This window comes from Castor canadensis, chromosome 11 (genome assembly GCF_047511655.1).
Source record: "Castor canadensis chromosome 11, mCasCan1.hap1v2, whole genome shotgun sequence".
In the NCBI taxonomy this organism is placed as follows: Eukaryota; Metazoa; Chordata; class Mammalia; order Rodentia; family Castoridae; genus Castor; species Castor canadensis.
This window is the reverse complement of record NC_133396.1, coordinates 137,142,396-137,165,235: the sequence shown is the minus strand read 5'-3', so window position 1 is coordinate 137,165,235 and position 22,840 is coordinate 137,142,396. Positions and strand designations below refer to the sequence as shown.

The 22,840-nt window shown below is 35.4% G+C and overlaps 1 long non-coding RNA gene across 6 annotated transcripts in view; it reads left to right on the top strand.

Annotated features, from left to right (window-relative positions):
* Window positions 1–22,840, top strand: part of LOC109675295 (uncharacterized) — a 439,119-nt gene that overhangs the window by 282,867 nt on the left and 133,412 nt on the right. Inside the window, exon 12 of one of the 6 annotated variants that reach the window (XR_012439088.1) lies at window positions 4,084–4,145. The exons of the other annotated variants lie outside the window; for them this stretch is intronic. This is a non-coding gene — a long non-coding RNA (uncharacterized lncRNA). The remainder of the gene's footprint in view (window positions 1–4,083; window positions 4,146–22,840) is intronic. 6 annotated transcript variants of the gene reach the window in all.

Here is a 22,840-nt window from a genome sequence, read left to right as displayed (position 1 = left end):
ATGTATTAAGGCTTGTATAGAAATACTTGTAAGAGATGCTCCTTGCAAACCTCTCTATCCTCTCTAACCTTATTTACTACTCTGTAAAATGAAAAATGTTGAGCCAAGTGTGGAGGTGCATGTCTGCAATCCCAACTACTTGGAGGCAGAGACAGGAAGACCATAGTGTGAGGCCAGCCTTGGCAAAAGTTATTAAGACCCTATCTCCAAATCAAGCCTGGTATGGTGGCACACACCTGTGGACCCAGGTACTTGGGAGGCAGAGGTAAGAGAATCTTGGTCTGAGGCCAGCCTGGGTATAAGCAGAACCTATCTTAAAAATAACTAAAACTACAAAAAAGAGTCAGGGATATGGGTTAAGCAGTAGAGCACCTGCCTAGCAAGTGTGAGGCCTTGAGTTCAAATTCCAACACTGCAAAAAATACAAAATGTCTTTAAGCTATGCTGAGCTAGTTGAAATTCACATTTTGCTTTTTCTCATCCTCCAGCTGTTCCTAGAGATGTGATTTTCCTCTTTTCTGGTTGGCAAACTTCTACTCAGTTTAAAGACTTGGCTTGGGCTTTTTCTTCTATGTGACTAGTTTCCTGTTATATTCAAGTGCAGTTTATAACTCTGTTTTTTTTTGTGCTACCATTTTATTTAGAAATAAACATTTTTGTTGTGGCATGTGTGGGGTGGTAGTCTAGTTATGTTTACATGTTGTATTTGCTATTAGGTTTTGAGTTTCTTGAGGGAAAAAGTACCATCTTGTTTTAACTCAGACTTCCTTGAGCCTTAGACAATTAATTGCATAGAGAGGTATACTCATTAAAAGTTTATAGGGTGGAATTAAATTGAAGAAACCAGAACTTCTTCAACATGTCAAGGACTATGTCAGGAAATAGTTGTAAAATGGGAATACTTTAGCAAATCTTTGGCAACAAGGAAATAGCTGGAAGACACAATTATCCTTTGATCAATAAGTATGCATGAAAAATCAAAGATAAAAAAGTAACTTGTAGATGAAACAGTAAAAGGTTTGTATATTGACTTGTATATATAGCCACATGTTACCTATATCATACGCCTAATAAAATCCATTTGGTTACTAAATTTCATTTAGCTGAAATTAACAGATGAGTATCTTTTAAAAAGTACACTGCTTTCATCCATCTATGGTACTATAGTGGATAAGTTATCCTGACCAACTCTTTTCCCCCAAACACTGAAAGTTATGGAAAAAATATAAAAAATTCATTGATGCATGACACGTGCAGAATTCCAACAAACGTTAAGGCAGTTAAGGAGTCCATAGGAGTAAACAGAATTGAAATCAGTTTGATCTTTGAAGGCATTTCATGAGTCTGATGACATTGGGCTTTGCTCTTTGTGACTCCCAGGATTTACAGGCTAAGAAGGAAAGTCAAGCACCCACTCAAGGACCATTCTGTGTGATAAGCAGAATAAGGCCCCACCCACAGACACTCCTGCCCTAATTCTTAGAGCCCATGGACATGTAATGTTAAATGGCATGTGGAAATTAGTTAATAGGATAATCTTAAAATAGGAAGATTATCCTGGATCCTCCAGGTGAACTAATGTAATCTGAAGTTTTCACAAAAATGGAAGAGAGGGAGGCATTGGAGTGAGTGTCAGAGTGATGTGATGTGAGAGAGACTCAAGTAGCTAGTTAGGGCTTTGGATACGGAGGGAGAGAGCTGTGAGGCAAGGGATCTGGTCACATAGGGAAGGAAATGAATTTTTCCCCTAGAGATCCAGAAAGGAAAGTGGCACTGTGAACACCTTCATTTTAAGTGAGACCATTTCAGACTTTGACATAATAGAATTTACAGTAATACATCTGTATTGTTTTAAGGACTTACATTGGCAATACTTTGTCAGGGCATGTAGAAGAAACTAATGTGTCCTCCTTGAGCCTAACCCAATTATAACTTGAAAGTGAGGCATCTCTTTGAGGTCAGGGTCGCAGTCAGTTTGATTATTTGTCACTGTTCTGGAGGCTTTTATGTCCAAGGTCAAGGCACTGTCAGATGTGGTGCCTGCTGAGGGCACTCTTCCTGGTTTGCAGAAAGTGTCTTGTGGTATCCTCACATATCACATAGCCAAGGGCATGAACAGGTGGGTCTCTACTTAAAAGGACCTTAATCCCATTCACAAGGTTCTCTGAAAGGATCTGCCTCCTAATGTCACACTGGGGATTAGGATGTGAGCATACAGATTTTGGGGGGAACACAGACATTCATTGTCTAACAGTAAGGGTAGGCTTACTTACTGTTGTTGACTTTAGTTGGATTGGCTATTGTGTGGCAAAAGCAAATATATAAGGCTTGCAGAATTTCACAGATGAAGTTCAAGAAATACAAAAAAAGATAAAGTTTAAGAAGTAATCAAACCAAAAAACAAACCAGGTTTTCATGCATAGAGGCAAGCAGGGGAGCAGGCAGAAGAATTATGCCCATAAAGTAGCATAATACAGGAATGGTAAGACACAGAATTATAAAATGTGATGTCAGGAGGTGATGATAGCAGGATCAGGGCTTGGCGCCAGCCTCAGCAAAAGATAGTGAGACACTGTCTCTAAAACATTCTGGGGATGCTGTTTCATACTTGTAATTCCAGCTATTCAGGATACAGAGGTGGGAGGATTGAGGTTCGAGGCCAGCCCTGGGCAAAAGTATAAGACCATTTCTTTTTTTGGCATTGGGGTTTGAACTCAGGGCCTCATGCTTGCTAGGCAGGAATGTGCTTTCAGTTTGAGCCATTCCATCAGCCACAAGACCGTGTTTGAAAAACGAACTAAAAAAAAAAAAATCAAAAAGGGACTGGTGGTGTAGCTGGCTCAAGTGGTATAGTGCTTGCCTAAAGTCCCGAGTTCAATCCCCAGTAATGAAAAAAAATAGTGAAAGAAAGAGAAGGGATTGAATTCTGAATAAGAGTAAGACAATATAAAACTAGGAGACATATTTGAGGAAAAAAGAATCAATTGTAGAAGTGAAAAAAATAATTGAAATGAAATCAGTAATGTAGTGTATTTTCTATTACTGTAACAAAATACCCGAGCCAGAATAACTTATAAAAAGTAGAGGTCTATTTAGCTCATGGTTCTGGATGGTGGCAATCCAAGAGCATGGTACAGGCCCTGCCTGGTGTCTGGTGATGGCCTTACTGAGCAAGTGTGCCAGAGAGCTCCTTGTTATAGGCAAAGCCATTCCCTTGGTACCCCATTAGCTCCATTTACCAGCTCCCCAAAGTCCCTTCTCCAAACACCACGGGCATATGGATTTGGGGACTGTTTCCAACATGTGAAATTTGGGAGAAGCATACATACCATAGTAGCTAGGTTAAGGGCAGCTTATAAGAGAATTGAAGGAAAGATTTAAAGGCTGTATCTGTTATTCAGTACAGACATATTATGGAATTAAATATTAAAGAAATGTTAAGAGCAAGAAGAAAGTTGAATTACATATGCAGCATAGTGTGTTGTGCAAAACAATGTTGATACTCCCGTATTCAAGGCAGTGTGCTAGGCTGTGCTCAAAGTGCAGAGACAAGATTTGATCTTAGCTCTCAGAGGACTTCCATGAAGGTTATGTTGAAATTGATGTAACATTGGAGAACATCACTACTTACGAACAGACTTAGAATCAAGGTAGTGATATTTTTAATCAATTTAATATAAGGGATAAGTTTGCATTGGGTTTAACCATCATTTAACAATACATAAGTTGTATATCTACCAAGTAATTTCTTCTTTACTTTTTTTTTTGCCACATTGTTGTTATTTCTATTCTTTCAAGAACATAGGCAAGAACGGAAGGAAAATGGAAAACTCAGATAGTCATATGGTAATTCCTTAGTGACTCAACTTATTGACCAAATTGGCCATTTTGAACTATGAATATATCTATGAATTTTTGGTGTGTAAAAGGAAGTGGACCATCATTGTATTTCTTGTGCTTATCGTCTTTGTATGTTCTTAGGGCTATTGATACACTGAACAAGGAGAGAATATAAGTACAGTGTATTTAACTAGTTCAAGATCAATATTATTTATGCAATTTGATTTTTCTGGGACTTTGCAGGTATGAGGATGACATTTGTCATAGAGAGGAATGATGAAGTATGCATTCAGAGGGTATCTTTGGTAAGTCAAGTAGAATTTTAGTGAATGGTATTCTAAATTGCTCAAAATCTCTTCATGTTGTTGCATATTGAATTTAGACCTGATGTTTAAATTTATTTTTCATTTAATTAAAAATAATCATAAGGCACTTGCAGATGACACAGAGAAGATTAGCTTTGCTTGATGTGCTTCTAATTTATGACCTATCACACAGGGCACTCTTATACAGCACTGCACACTTCCTGGCCACCCTCCTCTCAGAATCTGAAATGGATCAGGTGGTTGCTTGTGCTCACATAGCTTCTGAGAAGCCCTGCGTACATTTCAGAATGTGTTGCCATTACTCACTGATTCCTCTCTGCAGCTAACCTGTGGGCAGTCCAATGACAGGAGTTATTTATCTTTGAAATCCCCAGTGCTTAGTTCACTAGTAGATGAAATGACTTATTTCCTAATATTTAAATCAGCTTTATTTACAAAATGCTCTCCTGAGAATTAAAATTCAGTAAAGCCTTGAGTTGGGTAAAAGTTTTAAATATGAGCTGTTTTTCAAGTAAAATAAAAGAGATAATTCAAATTTACTTTTGGAGAGAGATAAATGTGCCTCAATTTTTTTGTCATGGTCTTGGATGTTCAGTAGCAGATCGCTTTGAAGGTGGAAGCAATTGCAAGTCCATATACTACTGTTTTCAGGAAAAAGAAGTGATAATAGAAAGGAGAGGAAAAAGGAAATCCCCTTCTGATTACTTTACTGTCATTTTATTATCAAATGTCTTTATCTGGGGGAATACTTTTATTGAGGTTTACTTTTGTGTTATTAATATAGCCATACTTCATCTTTTAAGAGTAGCGCCTACATGGTTTATGTTTTTTATCCACATCCTATGTTTGAGTATGATTCTTATATAAATAACATAATTATAAAAATCAACATAATTATAAAAATCAATAATTTTTATAGTATTCAGTCTATTTATATTTAACACAATTACTAATTACTAGTATCTTATTTTTTCTTTTGGTACTGGGGTTTGAACTCAGGGCCTACACCTTGAACCAATCCACCAACCCTTTTTTCGTGATGGGTTTTTTGAGATAGAGTCTCATGAACTATTTGCCTGGGTTGGCTTTGAACCATGATCCTCCTGATCAGCTAGTGTTGCCGGACTTTGCTAGCTGAGATAGGGACTCTTGAGGCAATTAGCAGGAGGCAATGTTTTATTGTGCCAGCACAGACTCAGCGGACTTGTGTCCAAAGGCTGAGCCCTGAGAACAAAGGGGTCTCACCTTCTATACCCTTGCAAGCAGGTTACAGAAGCAAAAAGCAAGGTCTAATCCATATATGGTTGCATTTAATTTTATTGGTTACTTTACCCTAGTGCTACGTGACTTTCCCCTTCCTGGTGCTACATGACCTTCCTCGTGCTCAAATTTCTCAGGTTTTGTCTCTCTTCTATGCCATCCCTACCTCCCTGCTACTTTCTCAGGACTCAGGCCTAGACTGTTTTCTTCTGATCATACTCCTTGTTATATTAGGATTACAGGTGTGAGCCTCTTGTGCCTGGCGTTTCTTAAGTTTTAAGTCCACCCTTTCTCTATTTGTTCAGTGTTTGTGCCATTATTTTCAGTTTAATTGTTCCTTTCTTCTCTTCTTTTTGGTCAACTGATATATTTGTATACTGCTGTAATCCTCCATTGACTCTTTTACTACTCATCGTTGTATTGTTAATGGTTACCCAAGATACAAAATATTTATCACAGCCCACTTCGAATTTGCAGTCAACATAAAAATCACTGCTGTTCTGTTCTTTGTGCTATTGTGGGCAGACAATTTACTCCAAAGGTTTGAACGTATTGTATGTAGTGTTATATCTGCTTTACTCAGTCAACATTATTCTAAATAAAAACTTTTACTGTTTTGCATGTATCCTGTTATATTTCTTTCTGGTTTTTCTTTATTCCTTTTTGTCACCTGTGCTTATCATAGACCATTTGCCTTTGACAGAGGGCAATTTTTTTAGAATTTCTTTTTATATCTTTCTTTTCCCCTTATTTTTTGGACCTTACCTTGGTAGGTGGGTATTCTACTATTTGAGTCACTCCACCAGACCTTAGAATTTCTAATAGTATTGTTCTCTGGGAGCAAATTATGTCAGCAGTTGTCTAAAAATGTTTTTTAGCTGCTTTCATATGCAAAGGATATTTTTATTGGGTATAGAATTCAAGATGATATTTTTTCTCTGAGCATTTTAAAGAGGTAACTCTCTTGTAGTTTTGCTTTGATTCTTGCTATGTTGAACATAGTTGTTCTGGGTAATTGTTGGATCTATTTTTTTTTTCATTTTTCTTTTATTATTCATATGTGCATACAAGGCTTGGGTCATTTCTCCCCCCTGCCTCCACCCTCTCCCTTACCACCCACTCCGCCCCCTCCCGCTCCCCTCCCTCAATACCCAGCAGAAACTATTTTGCCCTTATTTCTAATTTTGTTGTAGAGAGAGTATAAGCAATAATAGGAAGGAACAAGGGTTTTTGCTGGTTGAGATAAGGATAGCTATATAGGGCATTGACTCACATTGATTTCCTGTGCGTGGGTGTTACCTTCTAGGTTAATTCTTTTTGATCTAACCTTTTCTCTAGTACCTGTTCCCCTTTTCCTATTGGCCTCAGTTGCTTTAAGGTATCTCCTTTAGTTTCTCTGCATTAAGGGCAACAAATACTAGCTAGTTTTTAGGTATTTTTAATAGTTATTTTTGAGTAGCCCAATTTCCTATTCTTTCATATTTCTCATAAATTTTCAATGTATATTGATGATGTATGAAAGAACAGTAGAGACTGAAGTTGATAACGTTTTCTTTCACAAGGGTCTGGTACTTTGTAGGGTAGCTAGAGTTGCTTGCTACTTTGTTTTGGGATTGGTCTTTCTCCAATGAGGAGTTGAGCTGCTTCTGAGCTGAGTTAGTGGCTTTCAGTTTGCCTTTGGTTTCGGATGTCTAGGGTGGAGTGAGGCTGTTTCCACTTGCAGCATGAGATTGAAAATTGCTTCTGTCCAGTTTTGCCCTGATACCCTCCAATCACTTATTTCAGAAATGCCCTGTTGGATAGAAATAGTGAATGAGAAGGAAAAATCCTGTGTTTGTGATTCCTTCCTGTTATTGTCTACCATACCAGAGAATGGATGGCAGCCAAAAATTCTGCAATTTCTACCTTTTATCAGCAAATAGTTTTCTAGTTAAAGGTACTCACTTCTTTCGAACACACCCTCAGAATTAGCTAACATATTGCATTTACAGTTCTTCAGTGACTTTTAAGAAATATTTAATCATTTATTTTATCCAGGGTTCTCTCAGAATTAAGGCAGAAGTGATGATCTTTTGTGAACTTCTTATCTTGTGTGTGTGTATATATATGATATATAAAATTTTATATATATCACATATATATAAACTTACATATGAATGTGTATATATAGATATAAACTTGTGCTAAGAATTATATATAATTCAATGTGATATTTTAAAAACCTACCTAAATTAGAAAACTCTGACATTTCAATTAATTGGCTTTCTATACTTGTAATGATTACTGACTCTATACCAAAAATTGTTCTAGGTTCAGGAAATATAGCAATAAGAAAAATATACAGTTGTTGATATGCTCAAATACCTGTGATCCATACATTCTTGTGGTCACAAATGTTGACTTTTGGAACAGCCATTAATATATTTATTTGGTCTTTTTTTGCTATAACTTTCTCAATGTATCTATGACATTATGTTACTTGCTATCACTTAAAAATTCTGATTTAATCAGAAATTATATTACACATAAATGAATTATTTCAATAATGATTAAAATTCCTAATTCATGATTTTTCTTCTTCAAATAATATATGTGACTCAGAAGTTGAACATACAAAGATACAAAAGCTGCTGTGTCTTGGTTTATAGTGGATCTGGGGTATTTGAAACTTACCTGCTTATCTTCCCTTTTCTGCCTTGCTCTTCTTTTGCCTGAAGGCTGTCTCTGAAGACACTCCAAGAATTTCATCTGTTCTCTAGAAATATAAAGAACACAATTTGAAAACCATTTAAATAGATCATTCATGCAGGGAAGGGATTTTTTTTCTGTTTCCTTTTTTATTACCATTTTCTTCAAATTTCTGAGGCAAATTAAATGCTTAGGTAAAGTTAATGGTTGGTTTGAAATTAACTGCTGATATATATATTGGGTATACAGAGCTATTTAATAGTTCTTTGGGGTTTTCCTCAAGCTCGACTTCATTGAATTATAGAACTCAGGAGTTAGAAATAGCCTTGGAGATAATTTAGCATAACCTCCTACTCAATGAAAGACTCCTTTCTATAACATCTCTGACAGATGGTCATTTAGCTTCTGCTTGGGCATGTCCAATCAGTGGAGTTCATTACTTTCTGAAACTGTTTCATCATGAGCAGCTTTCATGAGTTAGAAATTTCTTGCTTATACCAATTCCAAACATGCATCATGGTGATTTCCAGCCACTGACAAAATTATTCCACAGTTTCCTTAATCTTTTATCCACTTGACCTGACTGACATATTACTTTCCCTTAGTATACTTAGAGTCTTCAATCTGCATTCTACTATGGCAGCATTTATTTCTTAATTCTCAATGGGGAATTGTGGAGAGGGCATTGAATTCAACAAATGTGTGTGAGGAATAAATACCTTGTTGACTACTATGAAAGTCATCCCAGAGGAAATTTTTTTGGAAGCTTAGGATGCAGCATATGTAACCCCTGGGACCTATGATGGGTACCTGCCTGTGATCCTTCAGGTGGGCTGCTTTTCTTTTCTTTTAGTTACTTGTTGTGAACTCTCTTATTCATATCTTTAATGATGAAGAGGATAGCAAGGGACATGGAAAATAGGCTGTCAGACTTATCATTGTGCTCAATATCTTATGGATAGCTGCAAAAAGTGTGTGCTTCTAAATCCTCAGAAAAAAGTTCTCATTAGACTAGTATAGTCATTCAAAGATGAATGACGTCTCTTAAGTTTAGCCAGTTATCCAGGCTAATGGCACCTAAAGACTGAGAATGCTTCCCCAAAATATAGACTTCTGACCTTTAAAAAAAATTCTGATTTCTTCCTGTGAAATGCCCTCATAATTCATTTCTAGAAATTTAAAGTGTTGTTATTGTCTATGAATCTGTGCCAGCCTCAATATTTCTTAAGACTTTTCCTGAATATTGTAATTCCCAATGAGTTCTGATTCCCCCAAACTTCCACTTTATTTACAGATTTATAGTCTAAATAAATATTTATTTAGTACCCAATGGTTTACGAAGCTTTTTTCCTTAGGTAACATAAATTAAAGGATGAAGACACAGTTTTCAAACAATTTAAAGAATCGACAATTACAAAACAGCTAAGCTATAATAGAATTAAGCACAGAGCTGCTGTGAGCTGGCAGAGAACATTTAAATCTTTCTGTGTGTGCTTGTGGCAGATAAGGAAGTAGCACCAGAGAAGGATTCCTGTAACATGAAAGGCTGGTAGGAGCTTTCTCGCTGTATTGTAACCATTTACTTATATGCTTATTTAAAAATACTATTGCTAGTGGTAGATTAGTGGTAATAGTAGAGATCACTCCCTCCCCAGTGTGTATATGCAATTCGTATATTATCTTTTCATCTTTGGAGGTTTTCAAGCTATATTTGCAAACATGTTAAGTATTAAGTGTGATATTTAAAAAGTAACTTTCAAAGTCCCTTGCAAACATAAGCAAGTATAATTTTTTTGATTTTATATTAAATTAGAATTATATATTGATCTTTCTAGGACTTGATTTCTACCATTATACTCTCCAGAGATTTTCTTTTAAAAAAAGCTATACCAGGAAACTATTATTTGGTCTGACATTTCCTAGTCTTTTCTAAAGTTTGTTGTTCCATCTTGAAATGGTTTATATTTTATTTTATGACCATGTCAATTTCTCCTTCTTGTTGATGTTAATGCTTCTCAAATGTTTGCAATGGGTTATCGCAATTTTAAATACACTTTACCCAAAGTGTACATAGCTCAGGTTATAAAATAATGCACAAAGCACTCATTTTCCTGATTTTTTTTTGTATATGTATGTGCCTTTTTGAAACTCCTGCAGGTCTTTCCCAACTTTCTGGTTTTGAGATGCTTAGCTGAATGTATATAATCATATTTATATTTGGTGCATATTTTGCATATGGCTTTCTGCGCTGTAGCTATTTGTTTTGGTTGTATTTGGTCCTTAGCTACAAGACAGACCATGTAACTTCCCAGTCAAACTTCAAAGATAGGCTGGCATTTTACAAGACGGATGGTGACAAACCAACCCTTTGCTTACATTGAATTCCAGGTTAATATTACAAAACTAAGTATAATCCAATAAAAGAAAATTTAAAATTAAATTATAGCCACTAGCTAACTCATGAATAATCAAATCATTATGCAGAAAGATTTTATATTGTATTCACTGGAGCTGTGAATCTTTATTTGAAATCAAACTACATTTCCATAAATATTTGTTGTGCTCATTTGGCCAAATAAAAAGTGAAAGTTAAGCTCAAGTTTTTTCTTTTTTCCTGTAGAATGACCTCTACTTGGGGATGCCCCATCAAACAACAGATTTAAAATTTAAAACTTGTTTGCCAACATCTGAAATTCCCCAAAGCTCTGATTAATTACCAAATGCTCTTGCAAGCTCAGCAGCAGCAGAACCCTGAGCTCTACAGACTTTATTTTGTACAGAATTGGCATGTTTTTGAACTTTATGAACTCTCTGTAGACTTCTTATTCACAGCATTCTTGTTCCTTCATGAAAAGTTCATTTTGCAATCACTAAATGTTAGTCTAGGTCTATGATCAACAAACTTTAAGAAAGTTTTGGAAATTATCAAGCATATTTGATTAATATAAATGAATTACATATTTTTAAAAGAAATTGAGTTTATAATTAGGCTTGGCCATCCACTCAATCTTACAATAGTTTATATCTTCTAGTTTTCATAATAATAAATGTCTACTAATACCTGAGTTTGAAAGTGTACCCATCTTTGTTGATGGTTAAGATTTAGTTCTAGTTCTTCTATAGCTCAAATGTTAAGCATTGCTAAGGGAACCCTGAAGAGGGACCCAGGGCTTCCTGAAAAGGGGGTACAGATCAGGGAACACTTTACAGAATAGTCAAGACTAGAACTGACACTGAAAACACAATGGAAGAAATGGAAGGTTAGAGAGGGGAGTGTGGAAAATGAAGAAGTAGAGAGGGAGGGAAAGGAGAGGCCAGATGGAAGGAACCAAAATAGTATGTGCCTAGTAGTCTGAGAAAGGTTGGTTTGGTCACCAGCCATAGGATATTTGGTGTGCTTTGATTTGAGGGTTTTTATTGGAGAGCGAGATGGGTAGGGGAGCCTTAGTCAGGTAATATGACTTTAAATTTTATGCTAAGAAGATTAAACTTTTTATTAGGTGAATAAGGATTCAGTGATGTTTTTGAAATAGCATTGTCTGTTCAGTAGGTGGTGCTCAGGTCACCTCACATAGTTGCCACCTTGTCTCCAGTTCCTTCTGTCCTCTCTGCCTTCTCCCCCACCCTCCTTCCTCCATTCCCTTTCCCATTTTCTCTTTTCCTTCTACCCACTTTCTCTTTCCTCTTCTTCTCCCATAGTAATTGCATCTTCCTCAATGGATTAATTTGCTTTCCTTTGATTTTCTCTGTCCAATTTGACATTCAAAATTATTTTAAGCATTTAGCATTATGCAAATGTACCTTCAGAATGTGACAGTTTTAACAGCTTAAAAAAACCTATTTATTTAGTTTCTCTAAAATTGTATTTATCCATTTAGAACCAGAATGGAATGGAAAGTGGTCAGGCATCTGTCCAAATTCTCTGAAAATATGAAAACAAGAATGAAATGTCATCCATTAAAGAAAATGTTATTGTTTTCCTCCAACTTTAGGCAAATGACTTAAAACAACTTCAAATAGAATTATAAAATATGTCTTTCCTATTTTCTAGTATATTTTCTCAATAAACTCTTAATTTAGTGTTAAAAATCATTTATGGTATTTCTTTTGTATTCGAACATTTAAGTGTACCAGGGAGCCACTAAATATTTTTTTTGTTATTCCTTTATTCATATGTGCATACATTGTTTGGGTCATTTCTCTCCTCTGTCCCCTGCCCTCTCCCTCTCCCCACTACCCCTTCACTCCCAGGCAGAACCTGTTCTGCCCTCTTCTCCAATTTTGTTGAAGAGAATAAGAAAGACGTAGTGTTTTTGCTAGTTGGAGATAAGGATAGCTATACAGAGAGATTCCTAGCATTGCTTCCATGTACAAGTGTATTATAACTTGAACTGATCCATCTCTACCAGACCTCTTCACTACTTCTTGGTATTGACCTCTCATTTTAAGGTTACTGTATTAGCTCCTCTGCAGTGGGGACATCAAACACTTTCAAGTTTTGGGTTTTCTACTTATCCCTATTCTTCCTGTATGTTTTCTCCCCTTAGCATGTACCAGGGAGCCACTAAATATTTTATGGATTACCAAGACATATATTTAAAAAGTATTATATTTCTGTATTGTATGAAGTTTCCACAAGTATTTGCATGTTTTTTTGGATAGAAGGCTATTCCACTAAAGGGTTAAAGAGAAATATTAGTTATTTCTGTTAGAATTAAGTCAATATTAGTTCAAAGACTATCTCAAACCTCACTGCCTCAGTGAGGATTTAATGGGAAAGAGGAATTTCAGGATTGAAAAAGGTGAATATTACGGCAGGGAACTGAGATGTTATTTTAAAAGGCAGTGTGAATCTTACTTATTTACTATGAACTCAGTTATTTAATTTTTCCCTCTTACTCACCGAATGTCAGCTTTTATACAGATAAATGCCATTATGCTTTTATTATTCTCCAACCATATATTTATATGATAACTCTCCTCCAGTTATTATGGCTGAGTCTTAAAGCAGGTTCCTTGGCCAGTTTGAATCCAGATATTTTATTTTCAAGGCTTTTAATTAAGTTGCCTGTTAATGTGACAACAGTGCCTGATAGGAACTGGATAATGTCTGAATATTGATTGTGGTGTCTGTCACAGTTTTTGAAGTACTTCTATTTAATTCAGTTTAAAGAAATCAGGTGTTAAAAACTGGCAAATGAACAGTGCACCTTAACTTTTTAAACATATTTGTGTGTAGTACTCAAAAATGGGATCTTAAGCATGTCACAGTCAGATTATTGATGGTGTTAACCTGTAAAGCCATTCACATTATAACCATATTATGGATGCACCTGACCATCCTGTATTTCTATAATAAGATTTATTATCAAGACTTAGTGTTGAGGAGAGAAAGTTTTATAAGCACAGTTGCTTTGGGGTCTGAACACACTTGTTAGCAAAATCTGTTCAGCAAATACTAGCTCTACCCTCAGTATCCTAGTTGCGATAATGAAAATACCATACACTGGGTGGCTTCAGTGACAAATGTTTATTTTTCAAAATTCTGAAACTTGGGAAGTCCAAGATCAAAGCACTAGTATATTGGCACAGACCCTCTTCTGGTTTGCTGACAGGCTATTTTCTCATTCTATCTTCCCATGGCAGCTTCTTTCCTGTGTGTTTAAAGAACTCTAATCCCATACATGAGAGTTCTGCCTTCATGACATAATTAATTGCCTTTCAAAATGCCTACCTCCAATACTGTCACTTTAGGGATTAGGCTTCAACGCAAGAACTGGAGGGAGTCACAGACATTCAGTCAATAACATTTAGAGTTTCAGAATTATGTAATTTATAATAGTTTATTGGTTCAGTACATTGAACATTGCTGGTATATGAAAGCTTCTATATAGAAGGGCTTAAGACAAAAAAAATCAGAATAGGAGAGCTGAAACTTGTATTCTAGGATAGGTTCAGAAGCTCCAGTTTGTTTGTTTTTAAGTTCATTTGTTTTCCTTTTTATTGTTAACATACATTAATTGTGCAAAGATATTTCAGTTTATGCATAGAATGTACTTTGATCAAAATCACCCCCTCTACTATTCTTTCCTATCCCCCTCCTCCCTTTTAAAAACAATTTTAATGGGTTTATTATTCTGTTTTCATAGTGCTTCAATTATATTCATTCTTCTTCAGCCCTCATTTTACCCTCCCCACCTATAATTGACCTCTTCCCTAAACAACCCCCCATTTTATACTTGTGCTGTTCATTTTAAAAATCTATTATTTATTGCTTTAAATTTTGATTAATTAATTAGTTTTAGGTCTAGATTACATATGTGAGAGAGAATATGAGATATTTATCTTTTTCAGTCCAACTTATTTCACTTAACATGATATTGTGTTTCTTTATCTATAAATTATTATTTAGATGATCAAATATCTAAGCATTAAAATTTTGAACTTGTACTTTGAAATGCAGTTTTAATATAAGACAAAAATGAAACAGTACCCAAAGATGCATGGTGAAGGCAAAGGTGTTTCGAATGACTTCCAGTCTTTTTCTTATTATTTATTTATTCATATGTACATATATTGTTTGGGTCATTTCTCCTTCCTGCCCCCCACCCCCCCCCTCTTCCCTCCACCCTCACTTCCAGGCAGAACATGTTCTGCAGTTTTCTTCAATTTTGTTAAAGAGAAGACATAGCAATAATAAGAAAGACAAAGCATTTTTGCTAGTCAAGTTAAGGATAGCTATACAGAGAGATTCTTAGCATTGCTTCCATGCACAAGTGTATTACAACCCAAATTGATTCATCTCTAGCTGACCTCTTCACTACTTCCTGGTATTGACCTCTATCGTTTTAAGGTTACTGTATTAGCTCCTCTGCAGTGGGAACATCAAACACTTTTATGTTTTGGGTTTCTTATCTATCCCCATACCTCCTGTATGTGTTCTCCCTTGTCATGTGAACCAAGTCCAACCACATTGCTGTGTTTGCCCTAGATCTAAAGTCCGCATATTAGGGAGAACATATGATTTTTGGTCTTCTGAGCCTGGTTAACCTCACTCAGAATGATGTTTTCCAGTTCCATCCATTTACTTGAGAATGATAAGATTTCATTCTTGTTCATGGCTGAGTAAAACTCCATTGTATATAAATACCACATTTTCTTAATCCATTCGTCAGTAGTGGGGCATCTTGGCTGTTCCCATGACTTGGCTATTGTGAATAGCACTGCAATAAACATGGGTGTGCAGGTGCCTCTGGAGTAACCTGTGTTGCATTCCTTTGGGTATATCCCTAGGAGTGGGATTGCTGGATCATATGGCAGGTCTATGTTTAGATTTTTAAGAAGCCTCCAAATTTTTTTCTAGAGTATTGCATTATCTTGCATTCCCACCAGCAGTGGACCAGGGTTCCTTTTCCCCCACATCCTCACCAACACCTGTTGCTGGTGGTGGTTTGATCATGGTTATTCCAGCGGGTGAGGTGGAATCTTAGTGTGGTTTTGATTTGCATTTTCTTTATGACTAGAGATGGTGAGCATTTTTTCATGTGTTTTTTGGCCATTTGAATTTCTTCTTTTGAGAAAGTTCTGTTTAGTTCACTTGCCCATTTCTTTATTGGTTCATTGATTTTAGGAGAGTTTAATTTCTTAAGTTCCCTGTATATTCTGGTTATCAGTCCCTTGTCTGATGTATAGCTGGCAAATATTTTTTCCCACTCTGTGGTGGTCTCTTCAGTTTAAAGACCATTTCTTTTGTTGTGCAGAATTTTTTTAATTTTTTGAAGTCCCATTTGCCCATCCTTTCTTAGTTGCTGAGCTGCTGGGGTTCTATTGAGGAAGTCCTTGCCTATACCTATTACTTCCAGAGTATTCCCTGCTCTTTCCTGTACTGACTTCAGAGTTTTGGGTCTGATATTAAGGTCTTTGATCCATTTTGAGTTGATACTAGTACAGGGTGACAGACATGGATCTAGTTTCAGTTTCTTGCAGACGGGTAACTACTTTTCCCAGCAACATTTGTTTTTGAGACTGTTTTTTCTCCATTGTATATTGTTGGCGACTTTGTCAAAAATAAGGTGGGCATAGCTGTGTGGCTTCATATCCGGGTCCTCTCTTCAGTTCCACTGGTCTTCATGTCTGTTTTTGTGCCAGTACCATGCTGTTTTTATTGCTATTGCTTTGTAATATAGTTTGAAGTCGGGTATTGTGATACCTCCAGCATTGCTCTTTTTGCTGAGCATCGAATGACTTCCATTCTGAGTACTATGGCAGATTCTGGTTTTTTAAATTAATAACTAAGAAATCTGTGTGGAAACTAAGTACATGTATAATGGTACATCCAAACTTGCAGGGAAAGTGGGGAAAATTCCCTAGAGAGAAAAATGTGAAGTGAAAGGTGGAAAGAAGTTGATTCTGAATCTATGATTATTTTGTGGGCATTTGCTGAATTCAATAGAATCTTAGATGCTAATAGCGAAGCAGAGGATAGGAGATAAAGCAATGGTTTGTGGAAAAGGGGCTGCAGAAGGCTGGTACTTTTCAAGTTCTTTATAATGAAAAATGCTAAGACCTCTAGTCTGAGAAAACATGACAATACCAAGAAAAATGAAGGAAAATCCATATAAGCAGAAAGATGTGTCATGTTAATGGATCATATCACTAAGTAGCATCAAAACTTTATTTCTCCACAAATTATCCTGTAATTTCATTTCAATCCTTATACTGGAAAGATTATTTTACTTTAGAATTAACAAATGAATTCTATAATTCATATGGATATTTGAAAGGCTATGAGCAGCTGATGATCTTTAATATTATTAGCAGAGGAGATTTAAAATACCAGATATAACAAAAATTAATATTCAGTCAGGGTCATTCAGAAAGTGTGGCTTTTAGTAGACATGGGTTAGACAAGCAAAAAAATGGAAATGTAGAAATAGATCCAGGCATACATTCTTGATTTAGGCCTAAGGTAGACAAGAATAATGAAAGGATGATCTTCTAACAAGTAGTTCTGGGTTAGTTGGACATCCACATGGGGAAAAAAAGAATCTTCTACCTCACACCATGTCTGAAGCTATACAATTAACACATCCACAGTTAGATTGTATATATCAAGTTTAAGGGCAAGCATAAAAGTCTTCTAATACTAGTAGGAGAATATTTTCATGACTTGACGTGGTGAAGATTTCTGAAATAGAAGCAAAATTAAGAAGGAAAAGGTGAGTAAGTTGATCTAAAATGATGTTAAAGCTTCTTTTCATCAAATGACAACATCAAAAAATAACAAGATCAAGTCCCAGAAGTTCATATTCTAAAACTATTAAGAACTATCATAATTCCCAACAAAAATTAGTTCCAAAATTAAGGTGTTATCACCATGGAATAAAAGGAAAATTAGTCATTAAGTTTGACTGTTGAACAGAATGTATCAGTGTATGGGTAGATGTTGATCCATGCTATTGATTGGCAAGCCTACTGGTAAAATAGTTATCTCTTGCAAAATGAGAAGCAGGTCATATATGTCACAGGATTTTGGCTTTGGTGGGGTAGTGAAAAACCAGTAGAATTAGTTTGTCTTGTTTACTATTGGCTGTGTTTAACATGGTATTATAAGAAAGATGCAATTTTAATGTGATATTATAAAGAAGCTATGAAATTAGAAAAAAACTGGTCAATTTTTAAGCAATAATGAAAAAGAACATTCAGAAATCAGAGGTATTAGGAGGCTTTAAAAAAGACAATTGCTTCTTCAACTTCAATAGTGAGAGGATGTGGAAAACACTTGAGAAGTCTTTGAGTTACCTTGACTTATTAAAGCCCAGCCTTATGTCAAGACCAAATTATGGTTTCCATACTACTGTGGATTAGAATTAGGGATAGGAAAACTGCTAAACTTTTGGAAGGACTGTATTTCCAAACTGAATCATGAGTCTGTGACTCATACCTTAGATGGTGTTTGCATCCCTATTCCCCACACGTTCTTAAAAACACTCCTCTATTATTCAGAAAAATCTACCTTGGAGGCCTACTTAGGGCACATAAGAAAATGAAGTGCGAGTTTGGTTGTTATATGGTGAGTCTGAAAATTTCCCAAACACAAATTAGGCCATTAAATAAAAAGAGATTTAAAATATAAGGAAGGTGTATGATGTAAGAACTAGACTAGAAATCCAGTGACTGTTTTTTTGAGTTTTTATGTCCCAGTATTAAATTTTATTCCTTTATGTTTTTGGACAAGAAATTTTATCTTTCTATGCCACATTGTTCTTTAATGGCAGAAATGTGGTAAAAGTGTATGTTGGGCATTTCAGAATTGTGTTTTGAGAATTAAATGGAGAGAAATATTTTTTGAAAATGTTATAGAGTGAATCACACAGACCATCACAGAAATCTATCAAACGTGTCCATGATGCAGGTTGTTAAAATAGCCATGTCGCTTGATCCATAAGATCTATGTACCTGATTATTTTACAGTGTGGGTACTGAACATTTTAACAAAAACTGTTTTTCTTTTTTGATAGCTCCAATAAATATAAAGAAAAAGAAGAGACCATTGTCTTTTCAGATTGTATCAAAGTTTAATTGTGGCATGTCATATAAGTAATTATGGATAACAGTGAAATTAAAAAATCAAAGGTTCTTTTTAAAGATAAACTCTAAAGGAGGCTCAATAGGAAAATGTCATTTAAAGAGAACTTACATTCTGAGCACAGCAAATTCTAATTTTTTAAACCACAGACTCAGAAGCATAAGCAGTGAGGTGAATATTTCTCTCAATGCCTTATGCGTGGTTTCTAGGGCTCCTTCACAGGTCGAGACCACAGAGCAGTGCTACGCCAGTTAAAACTGTGCAAATTAAAGTGCATTTGGCTTTCATAAAGATACTCATAATAACTTGTAATGCCTGAAAGAGTCCCTTGTTGCACTTAATCTGAACAGAGTGGTGGGGGGGCAGTCTTCCAAAATTAGTTTATTATTCAAAATAGAGGCTAAGTTGTTTTAACACACTGAAAAAAAAAACAAGAGTTAATTTCTTATCCATGCGTGTTCATGTAAGAGCGAGTGAGGGCTTCTGCTCACTCTGGGATCCGGAATAATGATCAGCTATTTTGTGAACATTGGCTGACACCACAGCTTAGGCAGGAAATACAGAGCTGGCTCTGAAAATGTCTTCCAGGAAGTGACACAGTGGAGATTAATCCTTTCATTGACTATAGCAGCTCACATGGTTATGTCTGAGATACAGAGCCAGAAAGTTCACGTCTCCTGCAGGGAGGGGACAAAAAGAGATGTAATATATTTAATATACCTGGATGCTTATGGTGCAGATTAATCATATATGTACCAAATGGCTACTTCCATAAGTAGAATATATTATTTCTTTGAGCATAAACTCTTCTCATCTTGCACATTTTTTGAGTTATGAATTTAAAAATAATCAGCACTCCAATAATTTATGTACTGTAGTTTAATATAGCTTTTTCATATTTTTTGTGCTGCTGCTGTTCATTTTCATGGCTACTTTGATTCACATGGAGTATTGGTTAGCTAATTAGAGAATGCTACAAGAGCTTAGGAGGCCGGCTCCTTTCCACTGGAGGCTGGCACCTTTAGAAGTTCTCACCCTGAACACAGATGCCATGTTGGCAAAGACTGGAATGCATTGGCTCCATGAAAAGTGGGAGTGGGAAGGGTGTGGGAGAATAAGTGTAGTTTTTAAAGTCCAACATCTGAAAATTAAGGAATATGTGTGTATTTTGTTGCTTTACTCACTATATGAAATGCTCATTTTTATGTATTTCATATTACAAGGTGAACTTTGTATCAACAGAACATGACTCCTTCAAATCAAATATTTAAAAAAATTAATGGTATTGTTCGTGATTCCTACTTTAACTAGTGCAATTTTCACCTTCTGCTTTCTTTGTATTTATATTTTTGCAACACACTTTATACATTTTCAGTCTTCCTCTGAATTCTGTCATTGGTTTTTCTTATATGCAGTATACATTTTTAACCTTATTAAAAACCTTGTTGAATTCAAGTATGGTATACTTGATATAGTGTAAGAACTTTTGTAAATGCCACAATATATCCCCAGCACAACAATAAAAAGAAACCAGAAAAAGAAAACCTTGTTGTTTTATAGAGAGAGTTTAAGCAATTTGTATTTATTTAAGTAAACATTTTCTGTATTATAAACTGTATCTTTTGGTTTTATGGTTATTTGAAAGTAAAAATTTAATGGCATTATATTAGAGAATATTTTAAGTATTATAACTGCTTGAATATTATCATTGTTTAAAATGTTTGACTTTTTTGCTTTTTTTCTTAGCACTTCCTATGTTAGATTTTCCCTTTTATTGGCAGTTCCATTCTTCAAGTTGTTATAGTCATAAATCCTGCTGTCATTTTTTACTTTCTTCCACTCACCAAATCCATTCTGTAATGAATTCTTTTTGGTGCTAACTTTACATTTAGTGCAAGATCCAAACACTTCTTGTTAGCCTCTACGGCCAGGACATCCCCCAGGCCACTGGCACCTCTTCGTGGGTTATTCTATCAATACTCTGACTGCTGTCCCTTTTTCTACATTTGTCCCCCAGAAGTTACTCTCAACCCAGAAGAACCCTTCCAATAAATTGTATCTTACCTCACTTTTCTGCTCAAGTTCCCCAATGGCGCTCCATTCCATTAATTTCAGTCTTTAAAGGAGCCTATTATGTGCCTTTTTCAAGATTTTCTGGGGTGCCTTTCTTTCTTGGGATCACTCTGCTCCAACTGGACCTGTGTTGTAGTATTCCTTTTGTTTGTCCTCTTTGCCTGCAGTCTTTAGGGCTCAACCTCATCACTGTCTAGTATTTGCTGATTGCCACCTTCTCAGTGAGGTCTGGTTTTACCACTTTACTTCGAAATGTGACCTGGCCGCTCTCCCCTCCCCTGTCCCAAGTCCAGGCACTGCATGTCTTCCTTACCTGTGCTGCCTCCCCATTTTCCCAAATCATCTTCATCTTCCGATGTGCTACTCAGCTCAGTGCACCATGGTGTTCATGCTCATTGTTGTCTAGGTTTTAAGGTCCCCGAGGGAAGGTACCTTTGCCATTTCTTTTTCTCTTATACATTTCAAGTGACTAGAGCAATGTCTGCATCATATAGATGTTCAATAAATACTTACTGAATAAAAAGATAAAAGTCCTAGCTAATTCAATAAATTAAAATATGAAGTAAATAAGTAGCATAAAAATTGGGAAAAAAGAAAGATTTCACTTTGTACAAGTGAAATAATAGGTTATAGAGAAAAACATTATACATTCACATTCATGTGATAAGTTTAAGTGACAAGGCTATATTGAAAAAAAATCAAAATCTAAGTAAATGAAATTTTTTCCTACATTCTAGAAACCTATCCTCAGAAAATAAATTTTAAAAATCAATGTAATTAAAAATAGCATTAGAAATACAGATGTCCTTAAAGTAACTGGACATGTGTCAGGTTTTTCTTGAGCAATGTGTAAAATTACATGGAGAGATAGTAAGAAAGGCACAAATAGAGAGGTGCAACGTGTCAATAGATCTAAGACAAATGTTTAAAATAAGCAAATTCTAATCTAATTGATTCTTAGAGTTAATGCAATTCTTATCAAAATCCCAGAAGAATTATACAGCTTCTAATATCTATAGAGAGAGACTGGAGTATGGATATCCCAGAAGAATTATAGAAATTTTGAGATATAGAGACTTGAAAAAGTTATCAAAAGAGGGAAGGAAAAAAAATAGGAAGACTGCAGGAGATGTCAAAGCTTACTATGAATTTATTATAACAAAGACCATATGACATTGACACAGGCCACAGATCTTAAATGTAAAGCTCAGAATTAGATCCATACATTTATGGATGTGTACACCTGTGATGAAGGTGAATCACAGGACATTTGAGATAAGGAGGGACAAGTGAATAAATGGTGCTGTCACAATTGGATATCCACAATGAACAAAAACAATGGACCTCACCTCAGTTTTACCACATTCAAAAAGTGTGCTCAAGTGAATTAAACAGTGAGACCTAGAAGTCAAAACCAAATGCTCTGAAAAAGAAAAATGAAAAATATTATTACGACTTTTGGGATATAGGGTAATTTTTCAATAAGCAAACAGACAGAAAATGTAAACATCTGACTACGTTAACATTTCTACACCTGACTACGTTAAACTAAAACTTTGTACAATCACAAGGCACCATAAAAAGTAACTGACAAGGGCTCCTATCAGAAAAACTTAAATGGAGAAAATTAATAGGGTATTATATTAATTTTGATTGTTCAGTGAAATGACTTGTTTGAATAAATTTATTTTTTTTCTACTGACATAATTTTTTCTACTGACTAAATGGAATGGATCATATCATTTTAATATCCTATATTTGTTCTAATTCAACAGTTTATTAACTTCAATCCAGATGTCACTCATTCATGCAGATTCAATTTTAATCAAGTGTCTATATTTACCAAGAAGAATTAATCCCAATAGTGCACAAATGAACTTTGGTGAAGTAGTTAGAAAACATTCTATATGTATAATGTCTTTGGAATTTAAGAATTTGCTTTATAGTGACTATCTATGTGCAAAAGAATACTAGACCCCTATATTTTACCATATATAAAAAATCAACGTAAATGCATCAAAGACTTAAATGTAAGCCCCAAGCTATGAAACTACTAGAAGAAAAC